The sequence below is a fragment of the Neovison vison genome, chromosome 13, assembly GCF_020171115.1.
Source record: "Neovison vison isolate M4711 chromosome 13, ASM_NN_V1, whole genome shotgun sequence".
Taxonomy (NCBI): Eukaryota; Metazoa; Chordata; class Mammalia; order Carnivora; family Mustelidae; genus Neogale; species Neogale vison.
Genome location: NC_058103.1, coordinates 126318074 through 126333919, shown reverse-complemented (window position 1 = coordinate 126333919; position 15846 = coordinate 126318074). Strand labels below are relative to the sequence as shown.

Below are 15846 nucleotides of genomic sequence, written 5' to 3'. Positions count from 1 at the left end.
TATCTAATATCTAAATATCTAAACCCAATATCTAGATATCAATATCTAAATTAAAGCAAAGGCATCAGATGGAGAACCAAAACACCACCTTTTTACAGAACGACACTAAGTATGGAAGAATATTGGAAGTTTTCTTAAATCAAAGTGCATGGGGACTTTCCAGACCGTACCCTAGAACAGACTTCACGTTTTCAGTCATCCCCATGGGTGAGAGGGGGAGAGAGAAAGGGCTCCTCTTCTTAGAGGATGGAAGATGATAGAACTGGGTTTATCCTTCTGCCATTCTGAGTTATATCAACTTCTCTTCTCCCTTCAGCACAAGGTGAGTGAGTGGTGGCAGGGAAGCACACCATCACTCCTGCTGTCAGATAAAGTCCTCAGTGCACAAATATCAGTGAAAACAGATTATTTAACAACTTCAATTTCTATGCACTGCAATTGGGACAAAAATATAGATTCAGGATCAAAATTCAGGAGCAATAATTAGAGTGCTGCTTTGGACACCGCTGACCATGTAGGCCTTTCAAGTTACCAAAATAAAAATCCAGGACCAAGCTTTCAGGGACACAAGTTCCAGTCTCTCACTTGCCCTTTAATGAAATGCAATTTTCAATTATCTTGAAGACCTCGAGTTCTCAATGAAGAGGCAGAACTTCATGTTAAAATGTTAATTTCCACACATAAGTCACGGAGATGGTGGCAGAAGAACTATGAGCTCCATAATTGCTGCTTACAGGATAATTAAGAGATTAATATTAAGAAAGTTAATTATAAAATTATATTAATTAATTTTAATAGCCCTATGATCCTTCTGGAATTGATGTCTGGGAAGAATGTGGTCCCTAGAGAGGCCGGGAAAAAGCAGAGACAGACTGACATTTTCAGTCCCAAGAGATGCCCTCTTTGGTCTGAACTGTAGTCCAGGCTACACAGGAAACATTCAAGGGATGCATGTAAATGTCTCAAATTCTTGGCCTCCTGGGGCAGACAGGGTGGAGGAGTAACAGCTGTTTCCAAAGGTGAGTTGGTGGCAAGAAAATCCGTTCAAGGACGAAAGGTAAGATCTCCCCGCTCCACAAGATTTTATTTATTTATTTGTTTACTTTTGTGAGAGAGAGAGACAGAGACAGAGAGACAGAGACAGAGAGACAGAGACAGAGAGTGTGTATGAGCAGGGGGAGGGGCAGAGGGAAAAGCAGACTCCCCGCTGAGCAAGGACAAACCACCCCCCACACCAACGCCCCGATGAAGGTCTTAACCAACTGAACCACCCAGACATCCAAAAGGTAAGACTTACAATGACTTTATAAACTTTATCAGCCTTACATTATACAAGTGGCAATTTTTTTAATATCATGATGATCTTTCCTAAATGTAAGATTTGATGATGCATTCACTATCCAAATTACTACAATAATGAACTATCTTCTGGTCCATTTCTAATATAATTTTGAGATCTATGGTATGGAGAATTAGTTTAGTGTTGAAGCTCAATACTCTGTCACAGGCTAGAAGCCTTGGGTTTGCCCTGGTGATCCAAAACATTTTCATTGTGATATTATTTGTAGTCTGTCTTCCTCCCTAAAATTCATAAATTATGCCTTTTGAGGTTTGCTTTTCTTTCAGATTATGGAAAATCTTCAGTTATTAATTTTTCAAGAGAAAAGAGATATATGGAAACAAGAATAATAAGGATTTGAGACCTCATTGTGAAGAAAAGAATTTGTTTATATGAAGCCAATGATTTTGGTCTGACTGTCACACATCCCATGTCAGACATCTGAAAGAAGCCATAGTAGATGTTATGATTTAACCCTGAGCCCATGTAATTGAAGGAGTAAGCACCCTGGGAGTAGTTGGGAGCATGGGCTCTGGAGAAAGATTAATTTTTTCCCTACTACCAGACCTTGGATTGGTGTGCTGCTGGCCCCCAAGGCCACTCTTAGGTTCAACAATTTGATGGCTAGACTCAGAACTCAGAATTATAGTTTACTACCATAGAAGGACACAGATTATGTCTAGTAATACACTAAGTTATAGTTTATTACCATAGAATGACACAGATTGAAATTAGTAAAGAGGAAATGCACATAGGATGAGGTCAGAAAAAAGACACAAATTTCCACAGGGAAATATTTGTCCTTTCCATGTTGGGTTGCAAAGTAAGTGCTTAATTCTCCTGGCAGCAATATGTGACAGCACCTGCTAAGTGTTACCAACTGGGGAAGCTCACCTGAACCTTAGTTTTCAGGGCTTTTATTGGAGGTCAGTCATACAAGCATGCAGCAACAACAAGACTGATAGTCTTTCACACCCTCATAAGTGAAACTGATACAACATGCCTAAAACCTCAGGCATACAACAATGGGCATCACCATAAGTCACATTGTTAGTGTAAACCCTCTGGTCATACTGATTCAACCTGGTCCAGGACCTCCACCATACAAACCCTTTCTCATAGGTCCCAAAATGCAGTTCCAGGAGCCAGCCAAGACCACTCCTTTCTTTGGAATGTGTAGTGTAAATACCCAAGTCTACTTAACCAACCCTTCACTGCAATCACTCACACTCTCTGGGGCTCGGTGTCTTTTTGGGAAAACTGGTCTAATAAGAAGTAGCTGCTTCCAAAGCTTATCATGAGGACAAAATATATACATAAGTGTGTGATGTGTTCAGAAACATCCTTGGCTCATAACAAGAACCCCATGTGAACATTTTTAGGCTTTAGAAAGCCATACCAATTACATCCACTTCCAAGAAGCTGTAATATCCATGCATTTTCCTAAGCCTCCTATTAAGTAGAACTAAAACCCTGGAGATTATATGTGAAGCAATCACAAGAAGACTCAAGAAGACACAAGAAAGGTGGAGAGCAAAAGGCAGAGTTAGGGACCAGGAGACCCAAGGAACAACACAGGAGTGAGTTCTCTGGGCTGACTTTTTGCTTCATACAACCCTAACAAAATCTAAAGAAGCAGGTGAGCCAGAAGTGTCAATAGGAGCAAATAAAAATATTCCCAAGAAAACCTGCCCTCTCTAACCAAAGTGGCAAGAAAGGGGGAACTTGATAACTTTTAGACAATAACCTCTCTCTTGCAGCTAAGGACTATAGACCTACATCCACCCAGGTTAGCAAAGGCCAAGTGAGGAGCCTAAACTTCCAGTCTTACCAGGTACAATGAAGGGCCCAGTATCCTATCTAACTGAGTTAGTGTCAGAAAAGGCTGTTAGGGAGCAGGGATGTTCATCCCTGATGAATAGTAATGAGCCTCTTCCATGTGCCTCCTCTCCCCAACCACCACCATTGTGTCAGTGGAAACCATATAAGGAGTCTGAACTTCCTGGTCATCATGGTGATACCAAGCTGGGGCCACATCAGAGGAGACCTGAAGGAGAGTAAGGACTCTCATCAAGACCACATTACACCTCTCTCATCCCTATGGAGACCATATGGATGGCAATAAGGACAGTTATATACATTCCAGCCAGGGTGATATTAGCAAGGGTTTACTGTGGAGCTGAAATTCCTACCTTACCCATTCATCACATGGAGACATTCTTTTCCTCAAATGTCAATGGTGGCTGGATGTGGAGAGAGGAGCTAAAAAAAAAAAAAAAAAAAAAAAAAAAAAAAATACTCAAAGACATATTGGCTGAAAACATCCCAAATTCTGCAAAAGCCATAAACCTGGAGAAACATGAGGTTGCTTAAATCAGAAACAGGATGAAACTAAAATAATTTACTCCAAGACCTATAATATTCAAACGTCTGCAAACTAAGGACAATGAAAAGAAATTTTAAAAAAAATGTAAGAAATATTTATCAGTGATATTGGTCTGAAATTCTTCTTTTTGGTAGGGTCTTTGCCTGGTTTGGGTTAGAACCAAGATGCCCTTCAACGGACGAATGCATAAGGAAGATGTGGTCCATATACACTATGGGGTATTATGCCTCCATCAGAAAGGATGAATACCCAACTTTTGTAGCAACATGGACAGGACTGGAAGAGATTATGCTGAGTGAAATAAGTCAAGCAGAGAGAGTCAATTATCATATGGTTTCACTTATTTGTGGAGCATAAGAAATAGCATGGAGGACAAGGAGAGTTAGAGAGGAGAAGGGAGTTGGGGGAAATTGGAAGGGGAGGTGAACCATGAGAGACTATGGACTCTAAAAAACAATTGAGGGGTTTGAAGTGGCAGGGGGTGGGAGGTTGGGGTACCAGGTGGTGGGTATTATAGAGGGCACGGATTGCATGGAGCACTGGGTGTGGTGCAAAAACAATGAATACTGTTATGCTGAAATTAAAAAAAAATTAAAAATAAAATAGTAAAAAAATGTGAGAAATAACAATTTACTTATAGGAAAAAAGACAATTTGAACGAAAACAGATTCCTTTGAGAAACTGTGGGAGCCAGAAGAAAGTGGCATGACATATTTTTATGTGCTAAAAGAATTATCAAGTTATAATTCTCTATCTGGTAAAAGAGAACAGTTCCAAAAATAATATTCATTCCAAAGAGAATAAAACATTTAGAGGTCCCCCCCCCTTATCTGAGTTAAAGTCCTTATTTCCTGTCTCAGGTTTAATCTCTTACTAGAATTAATGCATACAGGAACATCTAGACACTTTAGAAGAAACCAACTATTAGCCAAAATAGTATATTTACTCAAATCCCATGGCTCTACATGGAAACCACAGAACAGCTTGACATTGGTACATTTCCCAAATTTAGAGATGACTTTTAACTTGTGTAACATTGTGCAAAACTGGAATTACATTTAATTTATATGATGTTTAATTTTCTTTTGTGAGAATTTGTTTAGATAACTACTTTTATAGCACTTACTTCTGACCTTCTTATATATGTATTTTTAAAACATGCCATGTTGTAAGGGGGAAACATCTTAAATATGCAGACTAGTCTACTTGGAAAAGTCTACATTAGAGAGTTGTACCTGCCAGTGCTATAGTTCCTAACCACATAGCCATTACAATTTGCATTTGGTAAAGTTAAAATTCAGTCCCTCTGTTGCACTAGGTACATTTTGAGTACTAAATCTTTCTAATGGCTCCCATATTGGCAGCATAGATCCAGAACATTTCCATCATCGAAGAAAGTCTCAATAACAGTACTACTTCTCGAAGGTATCTAGTTACTGTTACTTGGGACATAGTTTAAATAAATTGTGAATTGTAGAATTAAATATCTTTTTTTTAAAAGATTTTATTTATTTATTTGACAGAGAACACAAGTAGGCAGAGAGGCAGGCAGAGAGAGAGAGAGAGGCAGTTTCCCTGCTGAGCAGTGAGCCCGATGGATGCGGGGCTCTATCCCAGGACCCTGGGATCATGACCCAAGCCCAAGGCAGAGGCTTTAATACACTAAACCACCGAGGTTCCCCTAGAATTAAGTATCTTAAATGTATATCAAAGTTATCACATAAAAAAAAAATCTAGTTTGGCTTCAAAATTTTTTAACTTCCATTAATATCTCAGTCTTTTTGTCAGAAAAGTCCAGCTGCTCAATGGAAATATTAAGGGCAGATAGTGCAGATTATTGTACTTGAAGGAAAAACAAAACAAAACAAAATAAAGCCTTAGAAAAGTTAAAATATAAAGTACACAGATTTGTTTAAATTGTCCTTCTCCAAAACTGCACCACATGCCATCTCTCTCTCTCTCTCTCTCTCTCTCACACACACACACACACACACACACACACACAACATTAAGCAAAATTCAAGGCCCCCAAAGTTATTTGCGGACTTTGTTTAAATGTTATTAACATTTAATTGCAAGGTTTGCATGTTTCTCCTGCTATCTAAAATGCGTTCATGGTGCCCTCATGCAACTGTGTTAGAACTGGGACTGTATTTGGCATACAGATTTAATGGAATAATTGTATACAATGCCCTAAACAAGTATATTTGGAGTGAAATTATTAACATTAATTTCAGTAATTTGTTGTGACTATTTCTGCTATGTGGAGGAATCTTTTGCGTAAGTGACAAGATACAATATTCATGTAAAGATGGTGATATGGGGTTACTGCATTCACTGTAGGCCTAGAGTTAGGAAACAACCCCAATTATAGGAATTCTTCAGGCAGAATATCAGCAGATGCCTAATTATAAAGGTGAAAATCTAAAAACTGGTTAAGTTACAGAATCAAATCCAAGAATGCAGTGCATCCTTGATAAGCGATGGAGAGGTCGGGGTGCCTGTGTGGCTCAGTGGTTGAGCATCTGACTCTTGTTTTTGGCTCAGGGCATGATCTCAAGGTCCTGAGATCACTTAGCACGGAGTCTCCTTGAGATTCTTTCTTTTTCCCTCTGTCCTCCCCCCGCTCACACTTCCTAAATAAATAAATAAATACAATCTTTAAAAAAAAAAAAAGAAAGAAAAGAAAAGAAATGGAGAGACTACATTGACTGTCTCTCTCCATTCTGCTCTGCCACCTTCAGGATAATAGATTCTCAGTGATTTCTTTATTTTTGGTTAGGTCAGTGGTTCTCAAGCTTCAGTGTGCTCAAGCATCAAGTGGAGAACTTGTTAAAATGCGGTTTCCTGAGCTCTATCAACAGAGATTCTGATTCATTGGATTGATGTTAGACCCAAGAATCTGCAGCTTGGAAAATGCCCCATATTAATAAATGTAGGTATTCCAAACACACATGTATCAGACATCAGACACACATGGTAATTATTCTTTGAAAAACATGAACCAAAGTCCCTTTTTCTTCATAGATTCTCTAAATTTTGAACTATTTTATACATTTTTTTATAATTTGAACTGTTTTTATACAATGGATAATAACAGGAATTAGAGAATTGGACAGTCTAGGATTAATCTACATCTCTATTTGACTTTAAGCTTGAACAGATTACTTATTGTTTTTAATACTGAGTTTACCTCAATATTATTGTTCTTGTTATTACAATGTACCTTCAATAGCCATCATCAGTTTAGACACAAGCACATAGTTTTTCTTACGACCTTGCATGTGGCAGAAGAATTTCTTCCAGGCAACTATGTAACATCCTGCTGGATTTATAGCCCAGTAATCACTAGAGTCACAGTTATTTTCATCCTTTCTGTAGTTTTAGAATTGTCACTCTTTTCGTTTTTTGTCTTCTTCCATTCTACTTTCTTTCCTTCCTCCCTTCTTTCCAGCTTTCGTCCTTCCCTCCTTTTCTCCCTTCCTGATAGTTCTAATTCTGATGTTTATTCTTAAAACTATAATTTCTCTCATGTTCCCCCCAAATACCATAAAAATATATATGCAATCTGTTAGATTCAAATGAGAAATTTTATTTCTGGAGGTTTGCATTCTAACTTTGGATTTATTGAAATAAGATCATTTTATTGACACAAATGTTTAAAGATTTGTTAAAGATCTTAGCAAGGACGATCCTGGTAATTGCATGAAAAGAAAACTATCCTAAATGCCCAACTGCAGCTCACAAATATTGTGTCTACATCACCTCCTGATATATTTTTAAACACAATATTCATAATGTTAATTTTTTACTCACATTGAATACTCTGAAATTGGTCTGGTTTATATTTATTGAAAAGTGTTTTTACTTAATTTTTGCTTTGGTCCAACAGTGAAATCATTTTTTGTCCATTTGTGTACGGGTTGATGTGCCAGAATATTGAGTAATTCAGTTCATTAAAGGTCTAAACCTCATCTCAGGTAATTGATTCACTACAAAAAATAGAAGAAAGATATGATATAAATAGCAATGCATTCTTGATACCCTTTGGGTTCTCTTTTAATTGATATTGGCACATCATCTGCCAAAGCAGAAGGACATAGTGGGTTCTTCCTGTGGGCGTGCACATATGTTCATGGATCACTTAAATATACTACCCAAACAATGTAAGCTCTCCTAATTGAATTTCAACCAAGAGAGCAGTTATAGGGGTCAAGCAACCCATATTTGGTTACTCTACTTCCTATCAAACAAACAAACAAGGAAAAACACTGGGAAAATGCCTAGCCAAACCCGAGGCACAATAGGTTCATGACCCAGTTTTTTTCAAATGCTCCATAACTGGCCTGATAAGAAAAAAGCCTAGAGCCCTGTGTCCTGATCTATTGAAACTAATGACCAACCTAAATCAACAAATGGAATTTCTTATTTTTTCATGAGTTGTACCGACATTTATTTATTCATTATTTCATTTCTTTAGTCAACAAATTTAAATATATTTCATGCGCATGTCAAAGGTGATTGAAACAGTGGCCCTTTGGGAGCTCATAGTCTAGTCCAAGAGACAGGCTACTAGAGTTCCAATGCCATGTGAGGAGAAATAGTGAAACCCAGAACATGGCATAGATTTCAGACATCCAGGTACTCGATTTATTGTGCCAGGCACTTAGGCACACAAATTGAGCATGCCTTTGCTCAACTTGAACTCAGTTCCTACAGCCACCTTCCTGGACTTATGTGATAGATGAATTTAAGTTTGTTCTTTGACAGCTTGTTCCAATATGACCCTTCCCCTGAGGCCTTCCTTCATCCTTCCTTCATCATACTTTCCACACTGCCCCCAATCTCCCTCCCTCTGCAAAATCGATCACTCCCTTCTCTGAGCTCCCCAAATGCTTAGAACATGGTTTTGTATAGGAGCCACCCCATTTTATTACATTTGTGGCTTCTATTTGTTTCTCTGAATTAAAGGTAACCTTCTGGAGAGATGACACCAGCCATTCTAGGTCCTTGCAAAGCATCTGGTCCACTGCAGGTATTAAAAAACATGTCTTGGATTATATTGACTCAAACAGGAGAAAAGCCGTTGCCTGTGGGTTGCTCTCCACCCTCTGCATCAACCCCAGCACCACCTGTCTTCTTGTCTCCCTGAAGTGCTGCTGGGTGATTTTACAGCAAGGAATAATAACAGGTAGCCCTCTTGTGGATGAGTGTGAGATGAACCAGTTCTTATTTTTGTTAAATACAGAAAAGGCTTGTGCGTTGCTGCCACACTTCTTGGGACTCTCCCACCTTTATGTTTCAGTGCTGACCCCTCACAGGAATCCTGGGGTATCACACTGTGAGGCCTGTGTCTGTTAGCTTGGCTGATGTCTGGACTTACAGATAAATGGAATTTTGGGGATACAAGGACATTTTTCTGTGCTTGGGCCAAGAAATTGCTTGACTATGACACTGGAAAAGCAGCAACTTTGGGGATGATTAGCAACTTCAGACTGTTAATAAGAACTGTGTTTGAAGTCTCTCATGTTCTAAAATGTGGCCACAATCAGGCTGTGCGTTATAAATTACCTCAGATCAAATTGAAGTAAATACCAAATTTAAATAGAGAACCTAATTTACTGGGCCAAACGGTCCCTAAAATTAAACATAAATACTTCACCTCAGACTCATCATTTCCTTTTTCAGGTTATTCATAACACAATGCAAAAAAAAACAGTATATTTTTCCTTACCTTTAAGGCCTTTCTTTCCACTTTGGAATATTCATCTTTTTACGCCATGGGAAAAAATTGTTGTAAAAAATTAAATTTTAACTTACGAATTCTGGGCATGTTTCAGTGTAAAAAGAAAATCACTGCACATTTTGGGCAGTAAAACGAATCTGAAGTCTGTCACACGTGTAATTGTCTCCTAGGAGACCGAAGCGTAAATCATCACCATGGAGACCACTTCAGCCTTCACTGCTTGAAATCATTAGCATGGATAATCAGCTGGGCTTTGTTTTGGGGGAAGAAAGATTATAAATACTGGCCAAGCCTTACACACTACGACAGAAGTTGTGTGCCCGAGGGTGAGCTGTGGGATGCATGATTCCAAGTCTCTCTGGGATCGTGGGTGGGAAATTCCATGGGCTGTGCTCTTTTTTTTTTTTTTTTCCCAATTTATTTATTTTCAGAAAAACAGTATTCATTATTTTTTCACCACACCCAGTGCTCCATGCAAGCTGTGCCCTCTATAATACCCACCACCTGGTACCCCAACCTCCCCCCCCCACTTCAAACCCCTCAGACTGTTTTTCAGAGTCCATAGTCTCTCATGGTTCACCTCCCCTTCCAATTTACCCAAATTCCCTACTCCTCTCTAACGCCCCTTGTCCTCCATGCTATTGGTTATGCTCCACAAATGAGTGAAACCATATGATAATTGACTCTCTCTGCTGTGCTCTTAAAACACCTCTTGCACCCAACAACAGATGGGGACAGCCACAGAAATGCAACATCATCTAGGAAAGATATCAGGTAGGCAGCCAGTGCAGGAGAGAGAATTCAAATTCCTAATCTTGAAAGCAAGATTAGGAAGATGTTTACCTAGAAGCAGCCTTCTTTTGTTTTCCTTCTCTGACCTCCCCCCTTCTCTGAATGCTTCCAAGGTGGGGCAGACTTAGTCAAGTGCCCACCAAGATACAGTAATGCTCTAGAGCTGCCTAAGAAGAAGAAAAGAACACATGATGTTCTGTTTCTTGTTTAGATTTCCCAGAACTCAATTTTTACCTAATAACAACAACAAAAAAATCATATGAACAATTCTAATAGTCATAAAAATTAAAGCAACTTCTTATTGAGCTCCTGCCTTACCAGAGCTAGGCATGGACCGAGGTGTTCTTTCACCAGCGCACGGAGACCTGCCAATGAGGCTCTGCTGCAGCCCTACCCTCCTCGGGCTGCTCTACCTTTACTGATCACAGTGCTTGCAGCGCACCAGCCATATGTAGAGAATGGTTACCGTGTCAAGAAAGTATTTTGACAATGTTTCCAAATGGGAATAGTGGCAATATTGCCTGGTGATCCACTCCTAGGGACTAGTTTGGTGAAGGCTGGAAGATGAGAAGGAAAAGGAAAACATGAATTTACCTAAATAAATAAATAAACAAATAGGTATTAAAATAAGTGCATTTAAAAAGATACAGATGTAGTGAAAAGAAGGGTCATATGCACCCCAATATTCATAACACCAATGTTCACAACAGTCAAACTGTGCAAAGAGCCAAGATGCCCTTCAACAGATAAATGGATAAAGAAGATGTGGTCCATATACACAAAGGAAGATTACTCAACTAGCAGAAAGGTTGAATACCCACCATTTGCACTGACATGGAGAGAACTGCAGGAGATGATCCTAAGTGGAATAAGTCAAGCAGAGAAAGTCAATTCTCATGTGGCTTCACTTACTCATGGAACATAAAGAATAGCATGGAGGACATTAGGAGAAGGAAGGGAAAAATGAATGGGGAGGGGAAATCAGAGTGGGAGATGAACCATGAGAGACTATGGATTCCAGGAAACAAACTGAAGGGTTTGGATGGAGAGGGGAATGGGTTGGCCCAGTGATGGGTATTAAGGAGGCACATATTGCCTGAAATACTGGGTGTTACACACAAACAATGAATCATGGAACACTACATCAAAAACTAATGATGTACTGTATGGTGACTAACACAACATAATAAAAAAATAATTGCATTTAGCAAGATCACAGAATACAAGGTTAATATGCAAAAATCAATGAAGGGATAAATATGATGGAAGAGGTTCAAGACATACACATTAAAACTATAAAGCATGATTGATAGAAATGATTGAAGACAAGGAAATGAAGAGATACACTTACAGATTGGAAGATGAAATACTGTTAACATGTCAGTTCTCTACATACAGATCTATACATTAAACTCAATGCTAATCAAAATACCAGATATCTTTTTTATAAAAACTGTAGGCTGATCCTACAATTATATAAAATGTAAAGAACTTAGAATAGCCAAATAATTTTGATGAAGGAGAACAAAATTAGAGAAAGTACACTAACAGATTTCAACATTTACTCATCAAGACAGTGTGGTGTTGGCATAATAGGCATGTAGATTAATGCAGCAAGATGAATTGGCCTAAAATATAGTCACGTGTATAGGGTCAGTTGATTTTTTATTAAAGGTGGTAACATAATTCAATAAGGAATAAATGTGTGGTTGGTTGTTGGTGGTGTTTAAAACAATTTTTTTAAAGAAATAAAGGAAGAAAGGGAGGAAGGTAATGGAAGGGAAGGGAAGGGAAGGAAAGGAAAGAAATGACTTGAAAAGATAAATGTTGAAGTATTGGTCATTGCATAGCAGGCAGGCATAACATTCTCTTTAGATTCGGGATAGTTGGCACACAAGTTATATATAATACCAGGAAATGTGTTTTCTGATAATCTGTTCATATAAGTTTGGGTGCTGACAGTATTTAAATATATTTCTAACCCTTTAATAACTTATTTATTTGGTAAAGACATATTAATATGTCTTCCACTCTTCTTGAACCTCTATGAGCATTTTTCCAGATGTACTGTTCTCTTTGAAAACTCGTATGTACCTCCTGCTCCCTGATTCTTTGCAGACTTCACAGTCACCTCTGTCCCCCCACTGACTACTGTGCTTGTGTGGTACTTAGCGTGGCCCAGTTTCACGTACCCAGACCTGACTTCTCATGGGAGAGTTGTGCACATAACTGCTTCTCCATCTGGCTTGGAGTTCCTAGTGGGAAATGCCTCTGAGTGATTTATCTTCCAGTATTCCTTTCATTCATCCAATCATCCACTCAAAAAAATGCTTATCAAGCACCAAAGGGCCAAGCATTGACAACACAATGCTGAATGAGACTAGTGGGCTCTCCCCAGAGAGAAGCAATAAAGTTGCAAACAAAGGGTTCAAAGGAGCAATGGCCTGGTTCATGCTTTGAGGAGCAGGGACCTGCTATAGCCAACAGTCAGGGAGAGCCACTCTGAAAGACAACAAGAATTTAGCTCTGCAAAGAGACAAGGAAAGAAAGCAAAGCATCTAGTCTGAAGGAAGAGTGAATGCAAAAATCCAGAGGACGTGAATGGATCAGGACAGTTCTAGAAACTGAGGACAAACCAACATGATAAACATTAATACGAGAACATGTGGATGGGATCCGGGTGATGAGACTGGCAAGGAGCTTGGATTCTAGGTGTAATGAAGAGCCAGCAGAGGGTGTCTGGCAGGATGGTCACCATGGCATTTACATTTTAAATAGGGTCGCTCTAACCTTTCTTAAGAGGTTGAAGGAAGGCAAGAATAGAAATCATTCAGAGAACTTTGACCACAGTTGTGTCAGACTTCTTTTTGCCTCTGTGCAGCTATTATTAAGTCCCCAGAACCAGGAGAGGAAGACATGATATCATCACACCTACAGCCTCAAGTTACTGGTTTGGAGCTCTATTTGAAATGGGGAAAAAGTCTGACAAATCAGAGCTGTCCAGCTGGTGTGTCTGCAAAAACTCATACTGTAAAGGGGTGGCAAGTATATCCCAAATGTGGCTCCCCTCAACCCTCAAGGAGGCTGTATGGAATCTAAGGTTGCAGAAGCCTCCAGCTCATGTTGCTAGCCACAGCAAACTACTCTGTCCACCCCTGCCGCCGTGTTGGGCAAATATTAGCCCGTTCTGCATGTGCTATGGTGTAAAAGGATCTGGGGGCATGGCAGAAAGCTGTACTTCTCTAAGAAGGTTCCTTGGAAATCTGTTCCTGGGAAGTGATTTTGGGGGAGTAAGAGGCTTCCACGAGGAAATAAGTTCAGGAATATTTGGATGTTGCATCTTATATACATCTTTTGGAGATTTACAATGCATTACCATACCAGAGACAGAAAGCCCTCAGTAAAATGTCCTTTCTTAACTTTCTTTAACATGGAATTTCTCAGACATATTTGACCATGGGGTCAATTTTTAATTATGTGATGCATGTTAATATTCCATAGTATACACATTAGGAAACACTGTTACAGTTTTTCTTAGAACAATTGAGATGGGTGTTTGGAGGCATAGAACAGAGAAACCTGGAGAACAGAAACAGAATCACCAGAAAAAATAAAAAAGAAAACAACCAGAGCGAATGCTTACATAAAATATGTATAAATAGATCCTTTAAAAAGTATGCATTTTCAAAGCATGTTCACTACTAAGGCTTTTTGTTCTCACAACTATCGTGGAATAGACAAGAATTATCACAGATTACAAAAGGACAAGACTGAGGAAAGAACTGGCTTGCATAGAGTGAGATTCTTAGTAAAAGAAGATGAACCTTGAATCTGACTCCAAACCCATAGTCATTTCTACTAAGCAGAATGCTTCCACGTGTCACTGAAGGGCTTAAGGATTTCTAGGGAAATTGACATCCAACTTCGCATAGGTTGGAAGTGCTGTGTGTTTGGACAATGTTTCATTTATTTATTCTGGGTCGGGGGCACCAAGTGAAGCCAAACCATATATATCATTCAATTTAAACAACTAAGAGTAATTATTACTCTCCTCAAAGGCAACTAAAATGGAGAATTTCCTTAGTAGGATCTTTGGTTTTAGGAAGACCTATCTCAATTTTAAGACTGTCTTGCCTATACTGTTCAAATGTCAATGTTGGAAGGAACTGCTGGCTCTCACACACACAAACACCACACATGTTATATGGATCAATAAAGGTGAAGTATCTCCAGCCACATAAAAAGCTGGTTAGGAAAGGAGCTGATAACCAGATGTGATTTGCTCTCTGTTGTTGGGGCAGGACATCTCCTGATGAAACTTCCATGAATGATTGGTCTACGATGACATAACCTAAAAGCTACTGTCCTTGAAATTCTTAGAGTGCTCAAGGTTGGCAAAGAACTCATCAAGCACCTAAACAGTTGAAACCAAGCTATTCTGATGTTCCTATATACAGATTCTAAATGGAAATGTATAAAAAATGTATTAAAAAACTTTAAAATGCAATGAAATAAATGTACCCTTTAACTCAAAGAATGGATATCATGTTTTGAGAGCTGAAGGTACAAGACCTACACCTCAGGAGTGGTAATCTGACTATAGAAAGTATTTTTTTTCCAGACAAAAATTATATGACCCATGTTTCAAACAGCCATATTCTACCTGCCTTGTTGTCTGTTGGTTTTTTCCTTCTAAACATAATTGTGGTTCATTGTTCTCCCATATTATTCTAAGAATCAATGTAGCATTTCCTAACTCTTCTAATGTGACATCACTGCTAGAGAACTATAAATGTGGAAATTTCTATATCAGTGACTGTTAATCTGAATTTTTTTTTTCTACCTGCTTTGGAACAAAATCTGTTTTATCCAATTCTTGTGCCCTGAACTCTTTTCCTGAAATTGCTCTTGTTCTAATTAGAAATTTGGCATCCTTGGTTCTTCAAAGCATCTCACTTTTTCCTCTGACATTCATGGGTAATAAAAATGGTCCTATATACATGTGTGTCTTCTTTGTCAAGTATTTCTAACCTCTGACAAATGGGCAGGTATGACAATAGATGTTGCAATGTTTGAAGTACATTTAAGTAGAAAAATTCATCCATAAGACAGGGATGAAAGCAGATGCAAGAATGAAGTCCAACTGCGGGAAATTGAATGCGACTGAAGAAAGCCCATATTTCTGAGCTTCCAGATGCTCATTAAGGCGTACCAGACTCGGTCTATGTGTGCTAATGGGAAATAGCATGGCTCAGGTGTGCAAAAAGGAAACACCCCCACCCACAATGATGGTACTTGGTTGCTGTATGCCTTACACATCATGGCAGAAGTGGAGACAGAGACAGGGAGGAACATATAGTCTGAAATAGCATGTTTGTCCTTTCTCTGATATGGTCCTTCCTACTGTGCAAGGTGGCAAACAATGGAGTGGATGGTGAAGTGCTCCTCAGGAGGAAATGAAACAAAACCAAACCCTGATCTTGCTGCTAATTTAACTCTCCCTGCTTCACCATTACATATCATGGATTGTTTCTGCCAAATCGCTATTAAACTGTTAATCACAACCAGTACACCAACTATCAA

General features: G+C 38.9%; 1 long non-coding RNA gene across 1 annotated transcript in view; it reads right to left on the bottom strand.

Annotated features, from left to right (window-relative positions):
- Positions 1-9530, bottom strand: part of LOC122893339 — a 43015-nt gene extending 33485 nt beyond the window's left edge. Inside the window, exons 1-2 of the long non-coding RNA XR_006381616.1 lie at positions 9460-9530; positions 3537-3601 (exon numbers count right to left, since the gene is read on the bottom strand). This is a non-coding gene — a long non-coding RNA (uncharacterized LOC122893339). The remainder of the gene's footprint in view (positions 1-3536; positions 3602-9459) is intronic.
- Positions 9531-15846: the final 6316 nt, after the last annotated feature.